Consider the following 6000-nt stretch of genomic DNA (forward strand, 5'->3'; position numbering starts at 1 on the left):
GCCCCATAAGATGTGAATATGTGATATGAATATTATAACGTGAAATTAATGGACATAAAATGTGTGTTCCAATGCTTAATAATATAATTTTCCATAACCGTCTTAGACTCTTGGTTGATGGGTGCTGATTTGGGGAAATGGGACATTTGCCATATAATGCTCTCAATGCTCATCCACATGACATCGTCAGTGTTGTTGTCAGCCTGGGAGAGGGGGGGGGGGGGTGGTGGGGAGGTCAGGGGAGAAGCAAACCACGCCTACTATATTTAGGAGACCACTTGTAGGCTTTGTGTACCATTTCACCTCTAGTGGCTCCAATGAAGTTTGCCCATCTTCATATATAGACCATCTTTGATATACATAGGTCTGCTCCACCAACACACCAATGTTGTTTTTGGCAAAGAAAATAGCTAATCTACAAGCTCACAACGTGTCGCACCGCGACACGTTGTGAGCTTGTAGATCGGCTATTTTCAGCATGCAACTAATTTTTTTTTTAAAAGACGAAATATGTTCGTCGACTACCTTTTTTCACTGACGAAAACTAAATGAAAACTAAGCTATGATGACTAAGACTAAATAAATTGACAATTTCGTCAACAAATAAAAACTAGACTAAAATGTTAGGAAGGGACTAGTGGGCAAGACATCCAGTAGAAGTCCGAAAACAACACTGCAACACACCTGTTGCCAAATCTTATTTTGAAAAAATATTATATATTATAAATATTATATTATTATTATTTTTGTATCCATATTTAGAAATGTCCTCTAAGCTGGTGTGCAGGTGATGACATGCACATGACATGCACAATAGAATTACATTGTCTTTCTTTTATTTATAATGGGCTTCCGTGGCAACGAAAGCCAAAACTGGTGACCACCAGGTGGCGCTAAGAGAGTTGACGTTTAGAAGATTTAGAACACTTTCCTGGGGGTCTTTATGTGTGTAATATGTGGTTTTAGATATTCTCTCTGATGTCATAGACAATTAAGTGTGCATTGACGTAGTTATGGTCCTTTAAACGTTGTCTTATAGCCACAGCGAGAAAATATGGACTTGGATTAGTGTGTGTGTGTGTGTGTGTAAGAGAGAGAGAGAGAGAGAGAGAGAGACACAGAGAGAGACAGGGCTTCCTTCTTCCTTCTCGACCACACAAGATCCAGCTTCCCACCCCCACCCCCCACGCCCAGCACGAGCTCCCTCTGCCGTCTCTGTTTTTCCCACTGATTCTTTCACACAGTAACAAACTCTCTCCAGTACGTCTGTCTCTTTCCGGTGTGTTCTGGAAATCACACACACCACCGCCGCCGCCGTTGTGCAGGGGCTGAGGGGAGATCAAGACACTGACCCCCCCCTCCCCCCAAGTAAATGTACTTCCTCAGACGGAGCCAAAGACCCTTCTGGCGATGAGGGCAGTTAAAGAGAGAAAGAGAGAGAGCTAGAGAGAGAGAGAGAGGATGACACGGGGGTATGATGAATGCAGCAGATGAAAATGAGGGGAAACCTGGCGAGGTGCCAGCTATCTTCTCTTTTTCTTCTCTTGGCCTCTTTCTTTCTTTTCTTTTCTTTCTTTCACCCTCACACATTTTTCAAAGAGTGCAGAGAACATATGAAACACTGAATGAACCATGACCACCAGCAAAATGCTCTCTCTCTTTCTCTCGTTTTCTCTTTGTCTCTCTCTCTCGTTCTCTCCCACCGCGTAGCGTAGGCGCTGTCATTTCAACGAGGCAGTGTACTGTATAACGCGTTTGCAGGTTCAATGGGGAGCTCGCATGCATGCAGGCCCGGCACGGCGTTTTAGTCAAAGCGTGTCATTTGAAGTGGACGTGCTTTCGAGACGGAGCTGCAAGGTAAAAAAAAAAAAGAACAAAAAGAGTTCCACTTATTTTATACTCCGGTCGTATACGACGGCGTCGCATGTCAACAACAGCAGATCTACTACACGGCCCGTATGTTTGTGGCATGCAACACCGTCGCACCGAATAAGTATAAATCAGGCTTTCTTGTTTCAAGTTGTTTTTTTGTGTTCGACATGCAATACTTTTCCAATATAGAAGCCTGTTTTCGAAAGCCTCAATATAATATGTCACACTCGTGGCCCTGTGGTTACATTTGTGTGAATGTCAATATGTACTTAACAATTTACGACCTATTACTATGAAGAGTAGTATATTTGCATTTTTGTTAAAATGCCATTTTGACCGAATGCCAATCCCCATCATTTGAGGAGCACAGGCTCTTCTAAAGGCCAAATGAGCACAGATGGGATGTCCTCAGTCCAGGAACAGTTCATTTGACTGATTTGAAATAATTATGTCACACTCTACTTATCAAGCTTTAGTTTTTAATCATTTCCTTTCTTGTTTTTGGTCCCTATCAAATGCAAAGTGCAAAATCTGAGCGAATCAGTAAAACATTTGTCACATTTAACACATTTGCAGTAAAATCTGGTGTATCCTTTAAGACATTGTATGTGAGTTAGTTGGAATACCACTACCACAACAACAACTAAATGTGTAACAAGTTTGGGCACATTCACTGAAAACACGCTTATTTTCATCCTGCATTTGACGCGGCCAGCTAAAGGAAAATTAGGATTCACCATTCGCATTAATCTGAGAGTAGAATTATAATATATTCATATAGGATCACAATGGAAATAAGCCTCAGGGATTTATTGTGTGTGTGTGTGTGTGTGTGTGTGTGTGTGTGTGTGTGTGTGTTTCTTTTTTGATTTGTTGTTTTTCTTTTTTTAGGTCTTCATGGTTTAAACAGTTTATGTCTCATGGGAGGCTCATACACTAATAATTTGTAAGAAAATCTACGTCTTCCAAGACATACTGTATGTTGTCCTCTTTTTGGAATAATACAGTTGGATTACAATTATTTCAATTGCATATTATTGAAGTTTGAACTACACTGAAAAAAAACAAACAATTCACGCCTCAGTGACGTTTGGGAATCGCAGACCAAAATGGGGGGAACAAAGTTAAATTGCGCAACGTTAACGAGCAGTGGTAGAAAAGGTGATTAAGGCATAATAACATAACAGATACATCACCAACAGTACAGTAAAGACCTGCCTCTGCAACAGCCCGGTCAGAATAATATATTCATAGAATGTGTGAGAGATACACACATAATAGATAATTTAAAAAGAAAGATAAAGAAGGCATAAAGGCCTTTTATCAGCCATGTCACAGTTTCTCTAAATTTAACCTTGCAAGCTACTGCATCGGAGTAGCATTTCAAAAAGTGCAATTGTTTTGTTTTCGTTTTTTCCACCACACAAAAACATGAACTGTCGAGCGAGCCAATTGGAAATACAACCAAAGACCCTGAATATTAACATCACACTGTGACTATTCCCCGACACACCAAAGGTTCATTGACGACACAAACGTTAATGACAATATAACATTAAACCTATTTAGACCCGAGCTCAATTCTACAAAATGTCTTCTAAATCATGACAGTTCTCTGAAAAAAACCTATGTTTCCATGTTAGTGGTTCTCAAACTATTTCATGCCAATTGTCAAGGACCCCCCCCCCCCCCCCGTCTTCTGAAGCCTGTGCTGGACGGGGTATCCGGACAAAAGTAGAAAGTACACAGTATGCAGAAAAATAGCAGATCTACAAGCTCATAATGCGTTGCATTGAGCTTGTATAGATCGCCTATTTTGAAATGTATATATAGGGTTGAAGTGGTTAATGTATGTTTTGTAATAATAATCAAAATCTTGTTGTAAAAGTACAATATTTGCCTTTGGAATAGTAAAGATAAATTGTATACTTAAGTACAATACTTTACAGTTTACACTACAGCTTGTCATAAGGTAGCTTCCAACAAAAGTGTGTGTGCGTGTGTGTGTGCGTGTGCGTGTGCGTGTGCGTGTGTGTGTGTGTGTGTGTGTGTGTGTGTGTGTGTGTGTGCTGAGGATATGATATGGCATAATCCCCTCCCCGTCTGAGGACAAAAAAAAAAAAAGGATTGAGAGAAATGGACAGGAATCCCTCCTCCTCCGCCAAATAATTCAGTAAATTGAAACTGCTCTATTGGCGTGACATATAAGGCATGTTATTTATTTTCTTTCATGAGGCGAGTCCTCTGAAGACGTAGAAAGGGCCCTACTCTCGGTTAGAGGATAATATCCAGATAAAGAGAGGAAGGTAGCAGCAGATATACTGTAGGGGGGGGTGACACGGCACACACAGAAAATTCATTTCCTGCAGTGTGTGTGTGTGTGTGTGGGGGGGGGGACTAGGAGGAGGAGCTGGGAGAATAGTATCAGCTGGAAAAACCTGGCCCAAAGATGGGAGATCTCTCCCTCCCGAACGTTGATAACCATTTGTTCATTTCCTGACAACAACGCAAAAATTGTATGAGTCTTCTCTACAAAAAGAATGTAATAGGATGATCCCCCCCCTCTCATTACAACACCTCCAAAACCTCTCTCTCTCTCTCTCTCTCTCATTTTTTTTTATCCATGGCCGATGTGAGAGTGTATTTCAGTGGCAAATGTGTTGCAGTGGCCGTAATCACACAATCAGTTATTATTGGAAAGAGCATTTGCTGCCTCGCCTCAACCCATGGAGAGGGAGAGGGAGAGAGAGAGAGAGAGAGAGAGAGAGGGGGGGGGGGCATCCATGGTCAAATTATCCTACTCTTGTGTCACTTGGCTTTCGCTCCGCAGGTCAGATTTGCATTTTAATGGGAAGGGCTTTTATAGACTTCTCGCGGGCATTTGTGGCACCACAAGTGGCATCATTAAGTGAACTAAGCCGGATTAGAAACGATGCCGAGGTCAGATACCCCAACACCATAACACAACCCCGAGCTTTCTGCAGGATTAGACAGACATGAAGCAGGGGGGGGGGGTGAGAATAAGGGTGGATGAGATGGGGAGAAAGACGCCGTATAAGCGAGACAGAGGGAAATCAAGAAAGAGAGAGAGGTTGCACTCCAGTGATGAAATGCCAGTGCAGTGAGTCCTCTTGAGTTGGAGAGCCTCCAGGTCCCATTTGGCACAGTTAAGAACTAGAACAGTCGCAATATTGGAAAAATTGCAAAGTGTGGTTGCCGCAATAAAATGTTCTGTATTTATGGCCTCCCCTATGGATGAAAATGGAATTGCTTTTGGCTCTCTGTTGATGCCATCACCCACGACAAATTTGGGGTGGATTGGACTTTTGGTTCATGATTTGTGGCATTTTTTGTAAAATAGGCCCCTCCCACTAAATTCGGAAGCCGATTACGGCCTAACGATACGCACTATCAAAAGTCTGCCATGGTGTTTTAATTGGATAGGTCCGGAGATAATGTGTACCGATTTCTGTGAGATTTGGACAAAATCTGTAGGAGGAGCAAAAAGCGTATTTTGGAGAAAATTCAAATTGGCGGAAATGTATCCTGACGGAAATGTGCATGGCCTATAGGGGCGGCGGGGGGGTTCATCATGACCCAAGAAATCCAGAGAAATACATTTTGATTTTACGACCTAAGGTTCAAGAGTTATAAGCCAAAGCGTAAAGTGGGCTGTTATAGCGCCACCATAAGGCCAACCAATATTATTATAAGTTAATTCATTTTAATAATAATTATTATGAACCTCCCCTCCAAGTTTTGTAACTATAGCACTTTTACGGTCTCCGAGGAAAGAATACTTGAATGTGAGTTCTCGCATGTTTTCATTCACGTCAATGGAGAAATGGAATGCACAAATGTATTATTTATATCAATTAAACTATACAACATTTCTCTTAGCAAAATACAAGCATACGATTACCGGTCAATTTGACATATGGCTCAAGTGCAAACTGTGGCCTGTGGGACAAGTAAACAATAAAGTGTTACAATTACTATAGTGTGGCAACCACACTAAAAAGGGTCCATTTGGGTGGAAGTTTTCACTCTCGGGGATAAATGAACACAGACTTTTACAGCGAAAGTGGTAAATCACTTGCACTCTTTTAACTTGCAAAGCGTGCCAGG

The sequence above is a fragment of the Protomyctophum bolini genome, assembly GCF_963924005.1.
Source record: "Protomyctophum bolini genome assembly, chromosome: 24".
NCBI lineage: Eukaryota > Metazoa > Chordata > Actinopteri > Myctophiformes > Myctophidae > Protomyctophum > Protomyctophum bolini.